We start from the raw sequence: 22,533 nt of genomic DNA, 5'->3' as shown, positions 1-22,533 counted from the left end.
GGTGCGAGAAAGGAGTGTGTACGCTCATGACTCCAGCGGTGGAATACACTCGACGCTCTTGGTCTGGCGCCAAGATTAAAAGCCACGCGGCGGAAAAAAGAGCGAGGAATAGTGCGAGAGTTGAGGGAAACGCGGAAGGGTCGGAAGAACGGCGTCGGTTGTTTCGAGGGCGACTCTGGACGTCGGGTCAACGACTCCCGAGCCCACGCGCTGGGAGTCCGCGATGCACCCAGCCAGTGTCAAGCGGCGTCAAAAGCCCCCGCATGACCCGGGCCATGAAAGCTGGACGTGGACCGAGCTCAATCAGATGGCGTTCGAGTGAGGGCACGGGAATCGTTGCTCGGACCCATTCCGTGAATCTCGTACCGCCAGCCTGCTTGGCGCTTGACATCGGATATTAGGAAAACGGTTTTTGAACTGATATATGGTACTTGCCACCTGACAAAGAGGAGAAAACCAGTTTACCGTCAACTGATCGGTGACGTCGCCGTTACACGTAGTTGTTGTTTTTCTCTTTAGAATTTAGAGCGAGGTATAAGACCTTTCTCGACTGCAGTGTTTTCTATCTACCAAAGGCCTTACTGGCTTCATGTTGACAAAGCGAACAGCGCGAGAAACAACAATGTGATCGAGCGTGACGATTATGTTTTCACTAGATGTGAAAACGGCGCGCCATTCACCGTGAGCGCCCGACTGGGCAGCGTGTTCTTGAGAAGCGCGGTCCTCATTACGGACTGAGCTCTGCGCTCTCTAGCGTGTACTGCTTCCTGATATTTCTGAGTATTTTCGGCGGCTCTCAAGCTTTATTTAGCGTTGTTTTAAGCAAATCACACTATTCCCACCCTCATTTTTGTATATGCCCAGTACTTCAAAGCACGTTTGCTCACTCTACATTCTTTTTTCGTCATCTTTTTTTCTTTCGTCGACACCCAGGCATCATCGCCGACTATGTGGCAGCTCTTATCTATTCACTCGGCACAGCCACTCGATGTTATGTATTCATCTATGAATTGCGTCGGTTAAGTGACTATTTGTATCTTTCTTACGCGCCTTCTCAGAATCAATTATAGACATCCAATTCGGGTGTCGGCACTACGTGACATCTACATGTCGGACAGCCCACAAGAATACAACTACGACCGCTGCATCTTCAGTAAGTTATAACCTTGGACAGCGTGCAGAGCGAGAACCGCTATTTTCACACATCACGTGCGGCGCATACCATGACTAACGTACCATTCGGCTGCGAGGGACTGCGCACACGTGTGTGGCTGCGCCGTTTGGATGCTGAGTTCGATGATTTTCGTTTGATTCTAGTCCCAATTGTCGCGCTTCGATTGGGATGAAACGCGCCTGAGAGTAAAGTGCACTTCAAAGAATTGTCGGTGACTGAAATTTATCCCTCAAGTCCAGCTATGTCTCAAGCCCACATTGTTCCTTTATGTCTTGTAAAAACCCAAAAGTTCTCAATTGTTAACAACCAACGGTTTGTTTGGCGCCTTGAAGGTTGCAAGCTCTGATATCGGCAAAAGAGAGGTGACCGTGCATCACTTCGGTCAATAGCCGCTCATCATCACTCATTTAGGAAGCGTTTTAATACTATCCCCTATGTTCTCTTCAGGCGCTTATTAGGCGCTTAAAACAGCAACCCGTAAATGTCCACGATGCTGAGGCAGCAGTGCATGCTGAAGAGCGCATATAGTTCAATTCCTAGAGAAGACCGCGCTTCATGCAATGCGCAAGGCGTAGCAAAATAGTAATGGTGAATGCAGCGCATTAGCAAGTTGAATGGCATTAGTAAAACTGCTGAACCTGAACGAATAGCTTTTCGGGCTGGTCTGTGCGTGAGGCCAGCTTATATCGAGCAGTTTTACAAAGAGCTGGCCGTTTCGCGAGTGCATCGATATCAATGGAAACTCTGAATGCGACGACGTATTCGCGTCTATTCGCTAAAATTAAAATACTAGTGAAAGTTCTGTGCCCGTGCCTACAAGGCTATGCGTACTTGGAGGGCGTTCACTCTCCGCGCAGTATTCACTAAAACACTATTTATACTAATATGCCCAATATGACCCCATAATATAGACCAGGTCCTATTTTCGACTACACGCAAACGTCACTAGTTTACGCTCAGTAAGAGAACATGAGCTTTTGCGTTTGCGCGCAAATCGAATTAAGATCAGTAGGTCAGCCAGAGCAGGTTGTTGAGCGCACTGTGTGCCGTGTGCGGCGTGTGGCGATGGCTCTAATCTGCAAAATGTGCAGCTTTCCCATCAAGCGTTAAATGTATACAACCTACGCCGAAGATTGATTGCTGTAGTGCACAACAAGAATTACGACCAGTACGAACGCACCTGTCGATAATGGGTGTGAAACGGTCGGCCTAACGTCGTGGCCGTAGCAATACGCTTGTCATTCAGTCAACGTGTTAAGAAATATGCACGTATGCTGTCGGGATTTCCTCGACCAAACAGCGACCGAGCGAAACCTTGCCTCGATGTTCCTTCTCGACTGCGCAAGATAAGTGCAGCCCGTACTGTAGCGTTGGTTTGCTGTGTTGACATGTTACCGGCAGCGACCTCTGAGGTTGGGCTGAGCGCCCACCGCCGGCCTATTTGGACATTTGAAAACGCTTTGTTTACATTTGTAGCTCAAGGGTTAGATTACTGGATAACGCATTTTCAAGGTTCCCCAAATGAACGTATATACCCTGAATTCCGGTAACCTTGCGGCTACGCGCGTTTTTAATTCGTAGCCCGAGATAAATGCCAGCCTCAGAGGGTTCGAGATAGCAGCTGTGCGAAGCCATGTCAGACCTGCTGTCGGTACAGGTACAGATTCCGACAGAAATTAGCGGAGCACGCTTACATGTTCTAAGCAAAATGGCGGCTTCCCTATCGGTGATGAGGATGCATTTTTGTCCGTGAGAAGGTGACTAACAGCCACTGCCAGCATGGACATGCCACAGATCGGAGGTTTGATTAGGCAACCCGTGAAAAAAATGCTTGAAGGCAATAGAGCGCTCTGTTTGCTTCTTTCAGCCCCTATATATGTATTCATGCGCTATCGCGCAAAGGGTGGATAAACAGAAGAATAGTTTCTAGCAACGCTCGCCACATTAATGAAGCATGTAGGCGATTCTTAGCGAAGTTGTACATCAGAATACAAGTAAACTTGATCACTGCTATTATGTCTATAGTTATGGCGTGGTGAAGTAACTACAAATGCCGTCTGGCCGGCGGCCGCTACTTCGATGTGCGCTCAGTGTCAGTCGTGTCGCTTCGTGTGGCATCCCGGAAGGTGTACTTCTCTCCGTGTTCAAAATGGCGCTAAGGGGTTCTCAAAGTGTCACCGTTCGTAATTTTCTCGCTGCTTTGGTCTGAAGAGAAACCACAACGTTTCGCATGGCGGAACGCACGGGAAAGACACTGTGTCGCACTTCACTTAGCATTTATGCACTCTGATGCGTTCGGAAAAATTCTCCTTCGCGCTTTCTTTTTTCTCTCTTATACAAGTAACATTGAATACTCGGGACGTAAGCAGCAGCAAGAGAGACGGGCGACCGCATAGCCGAGCATCCGCCGGCGCAGACACAACCGAAGTGCTTTCTTCTGCAACCGCTGTCACGGGTCTTCGTCGGCCTCTGCCCTTCTATAAGGGTCCGGATTGAAAGACGCCACTGCACTTTGCCCTCCGCTCAACAACGTCTGCCGAACGCCGAAGACAACAGCGCTGGGTTGTTCTGCTACTCCGCCGATGGTGTCTGGCGGAGCTGAACGTAGACCTCGCACCCCGAGTTATACAAGCCGACGCGGCAGGGTGTCGAGGAGCCAGTGTGTGGCCCATGACGTTATGCGGCGCTGAACCACGATGGCGCTGAGCACACGCAGCCTCGGTCGTCCTTTCTCAGAGCGACCGTCACTCCCTCCACGTCTTGTGTAGCGCCAGGGATGCAAGAGCCCGGCTCGGCGTTTTACGCTGAAGAGCCCAAGCACTCTCCCATCTTCTATGCTGTCGGCGGTCTCACTATAACCTCTTCATTCTCTCTCAAAAAACTTTGGCCGCCGCGAGGGCAGCTGAAATTTAAAAGCGAAACGTGCAGGGAAAGGAAAAACGGCCGAAAGCAGTAAAAGAAATTGGGAGGAGGCAGCGCACAAAGCCCGGAGAAATCTGGAAAATGAGCGCGCACGCAGGTGTGAAAGACCGGGCCGAGAAGCGGACGCGTTGATGGAGATGGGCCGAGCCGGCCCTTGGCGCACAGTGGGCAGAAGAGCGTCCGCGTGCACGCGTGTCTTCCTGGTTTCAAGAGTCATCAGCGTCTTCACTCGGACGGCCCTGATGACGAAATGGACTTGCCAAGCTTCCTCGCTGCGCGTCTGGCGTTCCGCGAGGTTTTCTATCGACTTTTCTTTTTTCTCTCTAGTTCCGTGGCCGCTGTAGTTTCATGGCGTGTCATGTATTCATTGAAAAGCCTGGAGAACTGGACTGCCTCTCGTTTCAACGTGCTTACGAAGGATAGGCGCCAGTGTGGCGAGTTTCCGTGCGTGGTCGTGATCTCTCGATTCTCTCGTGTTCTCGCTAGCGGACAGGCACCTGTGGTTCATTCGGAGGGCACTCCGCAATGGAAACAAAAGATTTTACCGCTGAACGAAGTTTCCGTTGCGGCTCCCAGCAATTTTTTTTTTTTTCATTCCTTCGTTTTATTCTTATTTTAATGCTGGCAAGTGTTTAGCGTGCCGCTACTTGTTGTACTCGCGAGCGTTACATGGAAATATTTGTTGCTCGCCGTTGGAGGTGCTAAGAGCTCGCTTTTTTTTCATTTGTATTTGCACATATCTTCGTTCTGTCAGACGGCCTTCCTGTCGAAATTTGCATTACAGCGAAATCTTTCGAAAAATGGTGGCAACCGTAGCATTTCTTATTGTAGCCTTACGGCTCCGGCAGCAGATACAACTGACGGATTCCGCTATCCCGGAAGTTTTGAATACGGGCTGAAGCGTTGAAATATACGCACGCCTGCGTTCAACGCAGCATCAGAGTCGTGTAAGCCCTTGCAGCCCTAAACTGGAACGTACCTTCGGCAAGAAAAATTGGCCTTGACCTGCACGTGACCTTCCACGAAGGGATTAACCTGCACGAGTGTGTCGGAATCATTCAGCAGAAGTTATCTACCCAAGTGGTCGATGTTTTCACTCTGCTTCCAGTAGCTTGCAATGTACATATGTTCGCATTTAAAATAATGTCTTATCCTAAGAGTAAATAGGCTATCACAGAGCCGACAACTCTTCCGTCCGCGCTAGACAGCTCCGAAAATGAGGCCGTGTAAGGGCGAGTCGATAGATAACTTTACGCAGTAAGGGACAATCTGGATCTGAGCTATAGTTGGTGCATGTGAAAGGTGGAACTACAGACTAAAAGAAAAACACACACCCAAGGAAGACAACAGGACACGAGGCTGACCAACAACTCATCTTTAATCAAGGGCGCAGAAGAATATAAAGGCGAAGGGGAAACGTTGAGGTAGTGAGGGGCGGCAACATGAAAAATACACTCAATCGTCGCGATGAAATAGATAAAGTTGACGCCGCGGGATCAAAGCAAACGGGATGAATGCCGTCTAACAGATTGAAGATGTCAACAAATAAAAAAAAAAAAAGCGAGCTCTTAGCACCTCCAACCGAGACGTATGTATGTATAGTTAATCTCCGCCGATCAGCCAACCTTTCCAAAAGAATCGCGACGACTGAGTATTTTTCGTGTTAGCGCGCCTCACTCCCTCATCATTTCCCTTTAGCCTTTATATTCTTTTGAACCTTTCAATAAAAATTAGTATAGTCAGCCTCGTCTCCTGTTGTTTTCCATGCGTGTGTGCTTTTCTGTTAGGCTGTAGTACTAGTTATACCTTTGACATGCAGTACGTATAAATACACACTGCCTCGCCAAGGCTGCTGATACGCTATCAAATCAATGATTATTTTTGTAGGATCATGGCACAGAAGCATTAACTACTATCGACCTTTTCGAGGTCGCAATCAGCGACGAGTTGTATTGATTTTTTTCTTTTTGAAGTTCTTACTGTGTATCGTCTAGGCGTTTGATAATGAAATGATTCTTCGAACCAATAAACTTTTTATAATGTTTTCCTTTGCTTAGGTGACTGTTAGCGTCCCTAATAGTCCCTAATGTACTTATAATCTTCAAGAATATATATAAACTTCCTTTATATATGTATATATATATATATATATATATATATATGCAGAGAGAGAGAGAGAGAGAGAGAGCGCATTGGGGATTGTACTTTGTTTTTGTTTTTTTTTTATTTCGGCAATTATACATAAATAAGAAATGTAGTCTGTTTAGGGGAAAAGATAAATAAACACAAAGTAGAAGAAAAAAAAAAGCAACGTGCCGATGGTGAGAACCGAAACCATGACTTCCGAATATCGTGTCCGGTGCTATTCCAACTGAGCTTCATCGGCCGCTGTCCCCCCTGCTACTTTCATGGGTATTAATGTTGTCTGTATACGAACCTTGAGAGTGTTCACCAGCGCCACCCTCAACTATAGCGGTGGACGTGGAACGTCCTGTGTCACCGCCAGCGTCACGTAGAACGTGATCAAGAACGAGGGCGAAAGCTGTGCTAGAACCCTCTTACGCTACCTATGGCTTCAAGACTGCCAGAACCGAGACCCCCGTAGGCTGCAAGCAGATAAACGAAGGAGAAATGAGGGTACTCGTTATAATACATGAAGGAAAGAAGCCAACAGTCGGCGGGGCCAAGGAAAGCATTGGGGATTGCAATTTGTGTTTATTTTTTTATTTTTTACTTTGGTAATCACATAAATTAGTAATGTAGTCTGTTTAGGGGAAAGATAAATAAACACAAAGTAAAAGAAAAAACAACGTGCCGATGGTGAGAACCGAACCCACGACCTCCGAATATCGCGTCCGGCGCTCTTCCAACTGAGCTACATCTTTTTTTTTTTTTCTTTATTGCGTGAATTGGTACCGCTGTCCCACCTGCTACTTTCTTGGGTATTAATGTTGTCTGTATACGAACCTTGAGAATTCACCAGCGCCACCCTCAACCATAGCGGTGGACGTGGAACGTCCTGTGTTACCGCCAGCGTCACGTAGAACGTGATCAAGAGCGAGGGCGAAAGCTGTGCTAGAACAATACTCTTACACAGTGGCTAGAACCCAATGCGTTCCTTGGCCTCGCCGACTGTTGGCTTCTTTCCTTCACACATATATATATATATATATATATGTGTGTGTGTGTGTGTGTGTGTGTGTGTGTGTGTGTGTGTGTGTGTGTGTGTGTGTGTGTGTGTGTGTGTGTGTGTGTGTGTGTGTGTGTGTGTGTGTGTGTGTGTGTGTGTGTGTGTGTGTGTGTGTGTGTGTGTGTGTGTGTGTGTGTGTGTGTGTGTGTGTGTGTGTGTGTGTGTGTGTGTGTGTGTGTGTGTGTGTGTGTGTGTGTGTGTGTGTGTGTGTGTGTGTGTGTGTGTGTGTGTGTGCAGAAAATTGAAGGGGAAATGAGGGGCTCGTTATGGTAAACGAGGGAAAGAAGATAGCATTCGGCGAGGCCAAGGAAAGCGCAGGGGAGTTTTTTACTTCTTTTTAAATTTATTTTTGCCGTTAACCTGAATTAGCACTACAATGCAATCAGCATGAAAGATCGTTAAATATAAAGTGGGAGGAAACACAACGTGCCAATGGTAAGAACCGAACCCACGATCTCCGAATATTCCGGCGGACGTGGGTCGGTGGGTGAATTCATGGATGGATGGATGGACGGACGGACGGATAGTGGGTTGAGTATGTGGGTGTGGCATGTGTGGGGTAAGGATGATGGGATTTAAAGAGGGGAAGAGAAAAGGGACGTTGAGGACAGTCACAATTTGTCGTTAAAGCCGCTGTCAGGTAACAAAACGGTGTCATGTATGCCTTGAAGGCAGTCGACTGTTGTGGCCACAGACCCTGGATCCTATCCGCAATTAAAGGGCGAGCTAGAGGCGTTCCAGCGCACAACGCAACTAATGTCTTTCCCTCACAAATGCAGGGCATTCACTCATCACAGCCGCAATTTTAACAGACATGGCTGTCGGCCGTTCCCATCCGAAAAGCATATTCTTTTGTGAAAGCAACATCTGCCATGTATTAAAGGCCAACGTTGCTTCTCGACGCGCTATATTATGGAGAAGGCGAAGGAGCAGTCCACGGTTAGATTCCCCGAGGCGGAGGTTGCAAGACACCCCCGTGTTCCACATTGAAAGTATGATCTCCAGGGCCAAAGAGAGAAGTCACACGATGCGTGAACCCTCGATATGGGGATTCTGACTGGAGCTCCGTCGTTGTGCACGGGCAGAATGGGCAGCCGCAGCATAGGTACTTGAATTCGTCATAACTTACTTTTTTGCGAATTGAGTTTGCTGGCGCCAACATAGCGAGAGTCTTTTATATGAATAACGCCACAAATAAAATTCAGAAGTTTACAAAGGAAGTGGTCGAAGTGATACGTTTTAAATTTATGACAACCGTAGGCATCAAATTTTCTGGATAAATTCAGCAAAGGGTCATCACGTATGTAGTCAGCAATTTGCAAAACTGACGCGGCATAAATGCATTAGAAATTCTCAGATCAAGTGAATGTCACAAAATCGGAGAAATTGTGGAAAAAGTATTCGCAACGATGCAACACATCTTCATTCGGAATGTAGACACCAAATGCACCTCAAGCATTCGGCGGCAAATGTTCTGGCAATATTCCCCAAAAAATGATCACGCGATTCAACAGCCATTCACCACAAGACTGCATCATAGGCTTATGAAACATTCATTCATAACGGCCCCGCCGGGTTGGTGCAGTGGTTAGGGCGCTGGACTACACTGTGTCCAATGATGCGGGATCAAATCACGGCCTCGGCTGCTGGTTTCCTGTGAAGGTGAAAAAGAAAGGCACCCGTGTGCTGTGCGATGTCATCATGTCAGTGCATGTTAAAGAACTCCAGGTGGTCTAAATTTGCGGAGCCCTCTACTATGGCATCTGTCATAGCCTGAGTCGTATTGGGACCATAAACCCCATAAACCAAACCAAACCAAACCATTCATAACGCTCACATCAAGAAATCGGCGGCGAATATTCTGGGACTATTCCACAAGCAATCTCTCACATGATTTCATAATGACCTCATCACACATTCGGTCATGACGCTCACACCAGAAAATTGATGGCAAACTTTCTGGAAAGCCTACATACGACACAAAAGTATATTCGAGTGATACAATTAAGCAATAAAAATTCTGCTCAGACGTCGTAATTTTTTGTAAGGGCGAAAAACAGGAAAGAATAGAAAGTGGATTTCGGCTAACCTATGGCGTCACGACATGCCAACCTATGATGTAACGTGTACGATTACTAAAATCTACCAAGTAAGCGCTAACAAGCTGGAGACAAGGAAAAGTACCAGCTGGAGTAAATATTTGTCGGAAACGACGTAAAGGAAGCTGAAAATGTAGTCCTGCAGCAAATGCACAGCGGAAATACACGTTCATGCATACGGTAAAGTCACTTATCTAGAATTGCTCGAAATTCGTCAACTGATGCTAAGAAATGGACAATTTGAATATTATTTTGCTGTGGAAATAAACATCGAAGCGCTACAAAGTTTGGTATAAATGATCTAAAAGCGGAGGAAAACGCCTCGACTAAGTTCCTGCAAAATTAAAAAAAAAAAAACTTGATAAAACGCCGTGGTTTCCTTTTAATGAGCGCCTTGGCTGGGGCAATTTTGTTGTCGTAGATGACAAAAGCAGGTGTTAAGTGCGCGCGCCCTGATCATGGGCAGAGAGAACGAACGAATGCAATGACTGCGACGTATGTGTGTTGGCGTTTGTGTGTATGTGCCTGCGTGTGTGCAAGCGAAGCGGCCGTGGATGACGCCTCCCTGCGAAAGACTCGAACTTGGGAGGAAGTCTGCGGGCTGGCGCCGCACGGCCGGCGGGCGATGTCGGCCGAAGAAAAGCGCCGCTCCCGAGAGGACACCCGATCCTCCCTCAACCACCCCCAGCCGTGCCAGCGAGTCGGTTTTCCAGGAATTCGGAGGAGAGCTTGAAACTGCTGCTACGATGACGCCGGACGAGGGGGAAGAGGAGAACCCGGAGAGGGGTAAAAGTTCCGAGGAGTCCGATCGACGCGGGAAAAAAGGGGAGACTCGTTTCGGGTGCCGTGACGAGAGGCCGCACCCTGACTGAAGTGAAGTTGTGCTGCAATGTGTATATATTGTAAATAAATTCAGTATTCTACAATTAGAGTGAATTCCGGTCCAGGTTAATCGGGAGAGGAATGAAAATTTGAAGAAAAGAAGAAGAAGAAAGAACCTGACATTTAACTGGCGCAGTCGACAGGATCTTCCGATTTGAAGCGGACCGGCCAACGGACTCGACGGAGGCGGAACAACAAAGGAGCCAGGGCTGAGCCATGAACCTCGGGCGCTGACCAGCGGGCCAAGCCATCTTCGGAGCACGACACAGGTTGCTGTCTTGTAGGTCCCTCTTCCGCGGCGCACTATGACAACTGTGGGGCATAGTTTGCGGGACCGTAGCGGGGAAGGATGGGGCCGGGGTGCTGGAGATGGGCAGATGGAGCTGGTGGCGGGCGCAAAGGTAGGGGGCGTCAGCGGAGGCTCGGGGTTGTCGTTTGCCGACGAGATGGCGCGGTTAAAATTGAAACTAAAAATTGCAGAAATGAAATTGGCAGCAGCGAAATTGCAGTACGGGGAATCTGTCAGGGCAGCGGCGGCCGGCAAGAAACAAGCGGTGAGTCCAGACAAAGGGACGGGCATCGCGGAGTGTCTCGAAGGTGGTCAGAGAGCGGAAAGTTTGGACCGCAGACTGGCAGAGTCGGGAGGCGGCAATGAGGCCGAGGTTGAGAAGGAGGAGGCAGTTGCTGAGGTGTTTGAGGTGCGTTCTGGAGAAACAAAAGAAACAGACGTAAACACGGTTGACACTGCGCTTCTCGATGCTCAGAACAGCACGCCTGCATCCGAGGGAGATGCTGTTGAGAATGTCACAAATCCGGAGAGGGTAGAAGCGACACCCGCGGGGCGCGTAGGAATGACAGCTCGGGATGCGGATTGTGACGACGGTGAGATATGTGCTGAGACAGATGTGGCTTTAACGGTCATCGCAGCAGAGGCAGACGGTATCGACAGTGCAGAAAACGGGCACTGCGCGCATGACAGGGCTGCAGATATCAATGGATTCATGCGTAAGCTAACTAGCAGCGGTACGTCGAACGAAACAAAGGACAGCTCGAGTGCGTCCGTTCACGATGAGGCTGCGGCAGAAATTTTGCTTGACCAGGGAGATCAAGTCACAGGTCAATCGCGTGAGCCGCGGGCACCACGGCAGTTGCGCCGGGCAAAAATGGGGCGGGCCTCGAATGATTGCGCGCGGACCAGTCGCAAGGGGGACAGAGATTCTCGCCAAGGGAAGAAACGCAAATTCCGTTCTACAAAAAGCAACAAATGCGAAAGGAGATTCAATCAGAGCTTTTGCGAGCGACGAATGAAGTCTGGTGCGTGGACAAAGAGCAGGACGCGGAAACACCAAATTGCAAGAAGGGGCGCGACCTTGGAGACGATTCGTATGGGGGACACGGAACCGACTGACCGCCCTCCGCCGCAGGGGGTCGGAGTCATCCCGCGCCTGGCCTGACGCGCTGCCGACGCGTGTGCACTAGCTCCATTGCTCAGAGGGAGCGGGCCTTTTTGTTTAAATTTTAAGTTTGTTTTTGTTGTCATGGTGCGCCGGAGGGGGACCAAGGACACCAGCCGCGCACTGGTGTTGTGTGAGATGTGATGCATTCCAAGAAGTCACGCATCACAGTGGCGATGGAGGTGTTAAGTGCGCGCGCCCTGATCATGGGCAGAGAGAACGAACGAATGCAATGACTGCGACGTATGTGTGTTGGCGTTTGTGTGTATGTGCCTGCGTGTGTGCAAGCGAAGCGGCCGTGGATGACGCCTCCCTGCGAAAGACTCAAACTTGGGAGGAAGTCTGCGGGCTGGCGCCGCACGGCCGGCGGGCGATGTCGGCCGAAGAAAAGCGCCGCTCCCGAGAGGACACCCGATCCTCCCTCAACCACCCCCAGCCGTGCCAGCGAGTCGGTTTTCCAGGAATTCGGAGGAGAGCTTGAAACTGCTGCTACGATGACGCCGGACGAGGGGGAAGAGGAGAACCCGAAGAGGGGGAGAAGCTCCGAGGAGTCCGATCGACGCGGGAAAAAAGGGGAGACTCGTTTCGGGTGCCGTGACGAGAGGCCGCACCCTGACTGAAGTGAAGTTGTGCTGCAATGTGTATATATTGTAAATAAATTCAGTATTCTACAATTAGAGTGAATTTCGGTCCAGGTTAATCGGGAGAGGAATGAAAATTTGAAGAAAAGAAGAAGAAGAAAGAACCTGATATTTAACTGCAGGTGTTCACGGTGCTTGTGCCTTCCCGTAGTTAGATCGCGTTCCGCATTATACTTACTGTAACGCAAGGTCACTATATTATTCTTACGCCTACATCCGCCGTTATGAACGAGGACGGTGCTGGTCAACACCTGCAAGGATATGTTACACACGACATCAATACCGAGGAACGTTGAAGAGCTAGAAGCCGAGCTGATTGTTTAAAGCAGCGTGCACGAAGTTAAGAAGTCGCGGCTTCGGGTCATAGCGGTGGCATGCGGTTGTTGTTTCTATTGGGTAATAGATTATCATTGAGTCATTGAACTGTTTCACTTTCACCTTCCCCCTCAATCAGCAATACGAATTAAAAAAAAAAAGTATGAAGATAATTCTATGCTTTTCATGATTTCGGCGGCTGTCGGTTCTCTTGATATGTATATGTCATAAAGGGCTTTCCATTTTCGATCAGTTGTCTGCTCAGCTGCTACTGAGAGCGAGTTTCGCCCAATTTCTTTCTCACAAAGGAAGTTTGACAGATTCAAGCATGGTTAAACCAACGGCCGTGCAAAGTAGGTACGATGTTCCTGTTGATGAACAGCGCGTTGAATACGCTTTCGATTACACTCGGCCCAGCAGCTCGTTATTCTGGTGTTACATCAGCGCTCAACTTCTTCTGCCTCTTAAGGTATCGATGCCGTCCATTAGTGATGCTGTACGAGCAGAAATGGCCGTCTTCGGTGGCTGTACAATCGCTGGCGTCGCAGTTGATATGGCAACCAGCGGGGGGGCTGGCGTCACGTTTGCTAGGGCAGCCAGCGAAGTAACTGGCCTCTCATTTACTATTGCAACAGGAGAAACGACCCAGCGCCGATCGCGCAGAAGATGATATTGGGGGGAAACATGGCTGAATGAGAGTTGTAGTAATAATACGAGTCGATTGCTACGTTTGTGAAGAGGGTGAACATGTTCAGGAAGTTGGCAATACAATGTAGAAAGTTGGAAGCAGTCAGATAACATCACATGCGCCGAACCATCGGAAGTCCCTTAGCGCCGTGCAGTGGCACGGAGTACCGTCATGCAAATGTCGACGAAATGCTGCATATCGGCTGTGTATAGTGTAAAGTTCTAAACCAGCGAAGTAGTAACATGTGCATTTTTGTTTTTGTTTTTTTCAGCGTCCGACGGAAGGGATCAACGTCGACCTGGAGGCAACACTCACTGGTCGGCCTGAAGACGCCGACCCTGGGTAAGTTACCTTCGCTGCCTGAGTTTAAAACACACTTGAGGCCGGTAATAAAAAAAGGCGAACTTCGTGCCTAATTCAACCTGATACATTAAAGACTCCAGTGACACAGATGTCTGGGTGCACGAGAGCGGGGAACTGCCTGTGTTCCGCGTTTCGACAGGAGGCCTGGACTTTTACCAATGCCTGCCGTGGCCAAGAAAGAAAAAAGGGACAAAACAAAATAATAAGAATGACAATTATTTGAAGAGTATGCAGGAGAACGAAATTCACCACAACTCGAACACCGTTTGCGAGCAATGATCTTGTTTGTGCTTCGAGTCTTTGACATTCAGGCTTCGTGGATTTCTTTGGAATCACTGACTCTGAAAAGTGTCTATTACCGATAGATACTTTCCAACTGAGGCCGGTTCACACGTACTGTTGCGCCCAAACTCAGGTGCCATCTTTCTGGGCTAACAAGCGCAACGAAGTGCCTTTTTTCTCTATGCACAGAAGTTGAGTGTTGCAAACTCTGTGACTGCTCGAACATGTCTGCTTGTTGCTCCTACAAGCACAAAAGTCTTCCGGGCATGGCTGCGTTGTATAAGCATGCATAGTAGCAACCTGAGCAAAAGGAAATGCGTGATGGTATGTGCGAAATGTTTACATTCCGTTTAATTAGTAATAACTAAGATGAATTCTGCAAAATTTTCATAGCCAAGTTGGTTTCGTGAAGTTGTGAAGGTGTTGAAACAACCCATCCAGCTTTTCTTTTTCTTTTTTTTTTTGTACCAAAGTACCTACTACGTAGCCTTTTTTTACTGCATTTGAAGATAGCCGATGAGGTAAGAAAAAAAAAACAACAAAGAAGTCACGTGACTGCGCTAGTGCTTTATAATATTGCAACGCTGCAAACAAATATTTCAACGCTGCAAACAACGTTTAGATGAACGAAACGTGTGCTCTGACCACGCTCAAATGAGCGGTCGCCGCTCACTTCGACGGGCTGCACCATAACACAAATAAAGAACACAGAGCCTGCCCTGAATTAGGTGGCTTCAGTGTTTTTTCTTCCATTTTTTTTTTTGTCACTGGTACAGCTCGATAAAAGCTCCGTCCGAGTTCGCTGTCAGTGGCCTGTCCATAGCTAATCGCTGATCGTGGCTTGGGCGTTTCTTGAGCCGGCCAGCAGAATGTGCTGAAGCAGTTTTGAGACTATGGGCACATTCGATTTTCCAGACTGACTATTTGCTGGCAGATCTCGGCTTCCGCTCTGACAGGAAGCAGCGTGGTGGTCACATGACCTTGCAAGCTCTTCTTGAGCTCTTTCCATCGTTTGCTTTCAGCAGACGATGCCAGCCCTCATATATGTACCACTGCTCAATTCTTTCGCAGTGACGCCGCACGCACATTTATCTTTTGGCGTGCGTGTAACACTAAAAATAGATAATAGAGGCGCCAATCAATCGGTGCTTTTTGCGAACGGAGCGTACAGGCCTGAATGCGAAGCGATTTACAGAACTCAGTGTAAGGTTGCTATGCCGTTGCTGCGAGCGAAGTTCTTCCAAGAGCCCTGCTCACTGCACTCGAAAGCAAACGAAAGCGTTTGAAAAGATGTTTACAGTAAGGTTTAGCGCACGTCCTCTTGCAGGGTGGAGTTATTCTGTGAAAGGGTCAGTGCCGTCTTCCGACCGGTGGCCGCCATTGCGCTGTCCACGCTTCGGCTTGGCTCGTTGAGTTAGACACGGGCGTGGTGTTTTCTGGGGCGAAATGCTCGGGTGTTGGGTGCTCCTGTGCACGAACCACTCACGAAATAAAGATAAAGAATCGAGAAGACGACTTCTCAGGCTGGTAAAAGTGGGAACCCATAAACTGTTCGTGCATGTACAGAGTATGTCATTTCTCCATGGATTGACGTGACATGCAACAAAATTCAATCCTTGACACCTGGCACGTTTGCTTGCTCTCGTTTATTTGCGGATAATCAAAAAATGCTTAGTTATCGCATTTTACGCGGGATGCGAGTGCGTGAAGATTTGCGCATGCTTTGTGATCCCTTTGCTACCGGCGCCTTGTGCAATTTGTTTTTGTGCGCAGTGGAAAGAGCATGGGCAATCTGCAGCAAGACGTATTTCATGTGATAACATACGGAGAGCGTTGAGGCAGTTTTATTCTTGCCCCGCTGCCCAGCTCTGGCGGTATGCGCATGCATGTTTGTGTATGTTTGAGATGAGGCGTGTGACCAAGCATAACGCATGTGTGGTTATGACAAACATGAAAGAAAGAAGCGAACAGTCGGCGAGGCCAAGGAAAGCATTGGGGATTGTACTTCTTTCTTTTTTTTTTACTTTTTAATTCCGTGATCACCGAAGTAAAAAGTAAAAAAAAAAAAAGTACAATCCCCAATTTCCTTGGCCTCACCGACTGTTCGCTTCTTTCCTTCATGTATTATATCGAGCACCCTCATTTCCCCTTCATTTATCTGCTTATGACAAGCATGCCACGTCAAGACTCATCGTGACTGATTTAGTGAGGGTTGATTGGTATTTACCGCTGTGTATAAGAGCCATATAGCTCTACTGGGCATGGTCGAGTCATGTGATCATGAATCGTCCAGACGTTCGCTTTTTCCCCTTCTCGATTAGCGGTGAATTATGTGAACATCATCTGACAAAAGATGAATGACGAACATTTCATGGGCTACGGGCCGTTTAGCAACAGCAAGTTCTCGACGGTGATGACAGGATTAGAAGAAAAAAAAAGGGCTTTAGGCATGTTTTAAAACATTTGTTGGCTCTCATCTGCATATTTACAGTAAGATAAAAACATTAAAACGAAATTCAAAATGGCTATGGAAACATTTTGTTGAGCAAAAAACTTCCATAAAGTACAATAATGTGTAACGTACAATGAAGCAGGACAATTTGCCAGAAGTGGTAAAGTTCGTAGTATTGGTATATAATATCTGCAGAAAAAACATAAATTCCGTTTGGAACTACAATGAAGCATTAAAAGTAGCCTGCATGTATTGGCTCTGTGGTATATGGAGGTAGACTGCTTATACTAAGGACGTGGGTGTGACTCAGTCGCGGCTGCCGAATTTGCGGTACCATTTACTAGTTAGATGTCGGTGCAGGCTAATAAACCTCAGATGATCTAAATTCCTGATGCCGTCCATCACGGCTTTGTGACACCCGATGTCGCGAAAGCACATAAAATGGCCGTGAATGTGGCATTACTTGAAGTATGCGATGGTAAATATTGATCAAATGTGAGCAGTGAGAGGATCGAGTAGAGCTAAAAGAGAAAATAAGAAAAGTAAGCAGGTGTGTTTGCGACCTGCCTCATATCTTATGTCCACCAATGAGCTATCCCAAATCACATTTCGCACTTAAAAATTGGCATACAATGAAAGCAATGCAGCGTCAACCCCCCCCCTTCCCCCCCCCCCCCAAAAAAAAAGAAACACCTTCACTTCAGTTGCCGTGACCCCGGAAACAACGATTCATTATTGCTAGGACACATAGCCCAATTAAAGCCAATTAATCAATTATTATTTGACATCACGACCACTGCCTTCTAGTACTCAGCATTGCGACATTTATGGCTTGCTGATAACAGATTCAAAAATAATATTTGAAAGTTGGATGTGCGAGTAGTTTTTTTTTTCGTCTCATGCTGACACGCTTTTTTTTTTTTTGTAAATCAAATTCGTACTTCGGTCAGAAGCCAAACGGCCTCTACGTTTTGGTTAGTGCGCGAAACACACTGACAGAACGAATGAGTACGGGATTTGTTCTCTCTTTCAGTGTTTCGAGAATTCAACCAAGATCAATAGTTACCAGCTAGCCCAACAAAACATTATATTAAGATCTTTACGTGACTGGCTTGTGCGGTATTTTTCTGCTGCAGGAAGTACAGTTGAAAATCGGGGTCTAACGACAAAGGCTACAAAATATTAATTCAAATCCTTCGTAGTGCCGATGTGAAAATGTTGTATTCTCGTCATATCGTTAAAGCAACACACATGTTATCACAACGATCTCTACATGTCACTGCCCGATGCCTGTTGGTAGGGCACCTCGATGTGCGCTCTCTCCTCCACCGCCTTTGGCTGCCTACGGAGTGGGCATTGTAATGGCGGATGTCGTAGCAGACGACGCAGTTGTCTCCACCCTGCACAGAGGAGGGCGTGCGCATCGAGTAACCCTATCCAATCCAACTTGTCGGCGACCATTCTTTTTTATTTTTTGTGCTCTGAGCTCTGATCTACTAGCATGTAATGGAATGGAATGGAATATAGGAGCGTCCCCTTTTAAGCGGGGTGGTAGCAGTTGCTATCACGCTCATTTCCCCCCCTATATCTTAATTATTGTTTTAGATTGGTTAACTATACCATCATTCTATTAAATCTTTGTTTCTACATTACTAACATTATGCCACTTCTCTGCCTTTAAGCCACCAATCTCCCAGTCGTTTTTTGTAGTTTCCACCGCCGGTTTATTCACCCCGCCACTGGTATCTCTAAACCCCAGAGCTTCAGGAAGAGTGACTGCGTCTGCATCGACTTCCGGATGGATACCATTACATTCAGGTATAATATGGTTAATTGTTTCTGTGAATTTACCACATACTGCACATGTGTAATCTTCATGGTTAAATTTCTTTTTGTAGCTGCGTGTTCTAAGGCACCTTGATCTAGCTTCAAAAAGTAGGGCACTGCCTCTTAAGTTATCAAAGAAAGCTTCCTTCCTGATCTGCCTTTTCTACTTTGGGTATACTTCCACACTCTGGTTCTTTTGCATAGCATTTATCTAATATTTACCTTCTGTGTTTTTCACCGGTTGCTTAACGCTCTTTATTTCTTCGTCCTTGTGACCAGCATACTTACTGGTTAGTTTCCTAGTTCTTTTCCTCCATTGCGAGTGAACGCTTTTAAGGTATAGGTACTGAAATACTTTAGCTGCCTACCTGTTACTGTTCAATTACCTCAGGTGTTCCTCATATAATATTTTACTCTGAGCTTCCCGTACTTTGAAAGATGCCCAGTTCATATCTTCCTGTACCGCCTCATTTGTGGTTTTGCCGTGGGCACCCAGTGCTAATCGTGCAAATCATCCCTCGCCATATAGCGGCCTCTGCAAGAAACCTTCGAAGTGCGCCATAGTTATGTTACTCTTGGTTTGTGAAATGGAATCTCAAATTTTGACTCCTAAATACCGCCACGTGAAGGTAAGAAAACGAAAAAATGGAGTCGGGAGAGTACTGCTGCGTTCTATTTTATGTGCCTTCTCGCTGGAAAGTCCGCACAGAGCGTTTTGTAGTTTTCTTAGGTAAGACGCGCCCAGGGGTTTGTTAGGGACAAAAAAAAAAGCAAAAAAAAAAAACGGCACTTGAACAAAACTGGTCGTAATTACTGTCATCTGTTCGAACTCTTTCACAGGGAGTGACTTCGTCCTTCTCAGCCATCGTCAACTTGCCTTCCAATTTGCTAATTAAATACCGCACGATCGTGTTGTGAACACGCGGTTCGGTTTTATAGGCAAGCTGTGATTGACAACTTAATTTTCCTTATAGCTTAGAGTAGTTATCTTCCACTGGTTTTACGTTGTTTAAATGTATGGTTGCTTTCAACAACTAAGCCACACAGAGAACATTTAATTGCTCTCACACTCGGTTATCATTTATCAAGTGTACTAGACGTTCTAGCACGGCTGTAATTCAAAGCGTAGGTGAGATTAGCATTGAGCCGCAGAAGTAGAGGATGAATTTGTTAGTGGGGAAAACGTAGACTGCGCGTCACTAGGTAGTATTTCCAGAATTTGGCTTTTATTTCTCGACCTATAATGTCCTCCTCTCCCTCCACAGCTCATTTCTCTTTAAATCATTGCTTGTATCAAACCTGCGAAAAGAAGCTGTAAAAATCCACCTTATGTTACTATGCTGCTTGCTCTTAATTCTAAGGCCCACCGCGATCACACATTATGCAACTGTCGGACATCGAACAAAGACTGCGAGTCGATTTGCGATTACAGATCAGTCCTTGCAAATCAGTACCAGTGCCAAAGGACGTTTGCGCAAGTTCCTCTTAATAAACAGTCTTTACCTTATTTTGCTGTACCACGCATCGCCCAGGGTTTAATAAAAAGCATCTTCATGAAATCTGGTTGCACCGCAGAATGACGTGCGGTTCAGTGGGGACATATATCTTCAAAATGAGCGAACGAAATTCTTTAAATATTATTCCTCTGGATTTGTCGAAACGTTCTGGGTATGTGGAGGCGCTCAAACCACTTGAGCACCGCTCCCTTCGTCTAGTTGGTAAATTACTGCACGGGAAACTTCGAGAAAGGGAGAAGCCCAAAAAGCCCAAATCACCGTGCTGCATAATGCGAGCCCGTCTAGTACCCCATCTATTCGCCACCATCACAAATGTCAAAATTCAGGGAGGCACACACACGCACCAGGATACGGTAGCCAACTACGCAGCTCTTCCAGGACAGCATGTATACTCCCCGCACTAAAGCACACTCTTCTCAAAAGCCTTTTATGATCGTAGAGATTCGGCATGGCGATCCATCATATGGCTCTTCCACTAACTACGGCTCCCAACAAAGCTAGAAGTAGGTGTGCGCGTGTAAATGGGAATGACAACAGATCGAGACGGAAAACAGCGCATCGAACAAGATATTCTGAGTGTATCCAAAGGATTGTTTATCGCATTCCCTTGTCCTGTGGCAAGAATTACATCGGCCAGACCGGAAGATGCATAAATGATAGGATTAGAGAACATGCCTCTACGATTTTGGATAAGTCCGGGCTAAACCTTGCGTAGACCCAACCGTTTGGTCCTTAGCGAAGCGCGAGTAGTTGCGACACAGAAATTTTTGTTTAAAATTCCAAAATGTATTTCACTGTCGTTTATATTTTTCCCCATTAACAGTGGTCGCTCACTTCTCGTTGTCCATCCAATCCTCGTTGTCCATCCCTCCGTCACTGCCGCTATAGCGGCTAGTACAGCCCGTAGCCTGCCGGAGAGACCTATTCTGCCGCCGCGGGCGAACTAAAGACACGCGTCCTGGGAGCCGGTGTGTCATTACGGCGAGCTCGGGAAAATTTTGATGGATTGCCAAGAGAGCGCGCGTGCGTGGCCCTCCGCGCAACGCTGCGGCCGAGGGGAGTCAGTGGCACGGACCTGCACCGCACGGCGACTGTGCACGCAAAACAGTGCGCGCACACCGCAGTGCACGTATACGAACGCCGTGCTCGGTACCCACGCACAGCGGCGAGATGCACGTTTTTTGGTGAAGCTGTCGTTGCGATGGCAGGAGCGCATAGACACGCCCCTACTCTGCAAGGCGCCGATGGATGCTTGTTACAATGTTGCCCAGGAGAAAGCGTGAACGACTTTCGTCGCTGACCGGATGACGGATGTGAACAGCACTCGTAACTAGAATATATCGAGAGAGAAATTGCGGTGGTTCCCTTTGATGTCCTTCCGACAGCCCGAGCCGAAGCGCTCTCTGTCAGTAATACGCGTGGCGCAGTATTCGGAAGGTCAGCGACTTATCGTCCCACGTCATCGGATGTCTGCTGCCCACTTCGATGTCGCAAGGTGCTGCACGTTGTGAACGGTAGTATTGTTTCTCTTCCCTTAAACCTGGAATACCTGTTGAGACATAGGTAGGAGCTAACACACACATTAGTCCATTTTACGAGCGAATGGACGAATGGGCACGTGATTGTTAAAACAGACGAAAGCGGTAGAGTGCAAATTCCCCTTTCTACCACGCGGGTATGCGTTTCCAGAACAGTACGGTATGCGTGTATATACGTTTACTTAAGGTGACTGCGCGGCCCTGAATATTACATGCTTGGCAGTGGACATGTCCGAAATGCTCGAGGTCCCGCCATTGCGTACCTTTTCCAGTTAGGAATATACTTTTCTTTCTACTTCTATGTCTGGCAACTCTGTACACAGGGTTAAACGCGTTTCTAATCTGTATTTGCCTAAAGGCAGGGTCACTACCTCCATAGTCATAGAAAACGATGTTACTCGTTAATTTGTCTCAATTAACGCTTTGGAATTGTGCTCTTTCTCGTCTCACCTATATAACGCAATTAATTCGCCACGGTCTTACCTGCTTTGCCATTTTATACGGGAATGCGACCGTCCCTAAGCCTGAGAAGACGTCGTTTTGTAGAAAGTAAAATGCATCTTTAACGCCAAGCCGTATCTCTGCTGCTTACAGTATCATTGTGATTGCTCAAGCTAAACTAAGTTCTTATCGCTTTCGAAGTTTTATTCCGTATTGCGTGCGCAAACACGTGTAAGTGCTACTGGCAAAATTGTTGCTATAGCTTGCTCTTCGCGTTGCCAGTGTCTCGGTGATGTCATGTTGTTCTGTCGTAAAAACCAGTGCAATTGCCCTAAGTGCATTGACGTCTTATCACGTGTCCATAAAATAGCGCAGCTGGCGAAGTCTGTACTCTGAAGCCTTTCCTGTTCAAGAAAATTGTTTTCGAAGAAAAAAAAAAAAGCAGCGACAGCGTGTTTTGTTGAGAGCACAGCTCAGGAAAAATGGCTGAGGATCAAGACGACGTACCCCACCTCTTCAACTGGTGCGGAACTGGCTGCCTTACGTGCAGCTATTGAATACATCGGCCAGGAACTTCCAGGTGTCTGGTCTATTTTTACGGACTCGAAAGCAGCGCTTCAAGGCGTTCAAGCTGCGCTACGTCATGGATCACATGAACAACTAACTGCAGAGATCCGCGTGCTATACCACGACGCTACATCAAAAGGTCATGATATAATTTTCCAGTGGCTACCTGGACATTGCGGTA

At 47.4% G+C, this 22,533-nt stretch overlaps 1 protein-coding gene across 1 annotated transcript in view; it reads left to right on the top strand.

Moving 5' to 3' along the window:
- LOC146183745 (uncharacterized) overlaps positions 1–22,533 on the top strand; it is a 269,633-nt gene that overhangs the window by 110,470 nt on the left and 136,630 nt on the right. The window contains exon 2 of the mRNA XM_084609189.1: positions 13,637–13,707. The gene's annotated coding sequence lies outside the window, so the exon portion shown is untranslated. The remainder of the gene's footprint in view (positions 1–13,636; positions 13,708–22,533) is intronic.

Source organism: Amblyomma maculatum, chromosome 7 (assembly GCF_055883805.1).
Source record: "Amblyomma maculatum isolate TAMU_Amacu chromosome 7, ASM5588380v1, whole genome shotgun sequence".
NCBI lineage: Eukaryota > Metazoa > Arthropoda > Arachnida > Ixodida > Ixodidae > Amblyomma > Amblyomma maculatum.
Note: the sequence above shows the minus strand (reverse complement) of the source record. Positions and strands in the feature narration are given on the sequence as shown.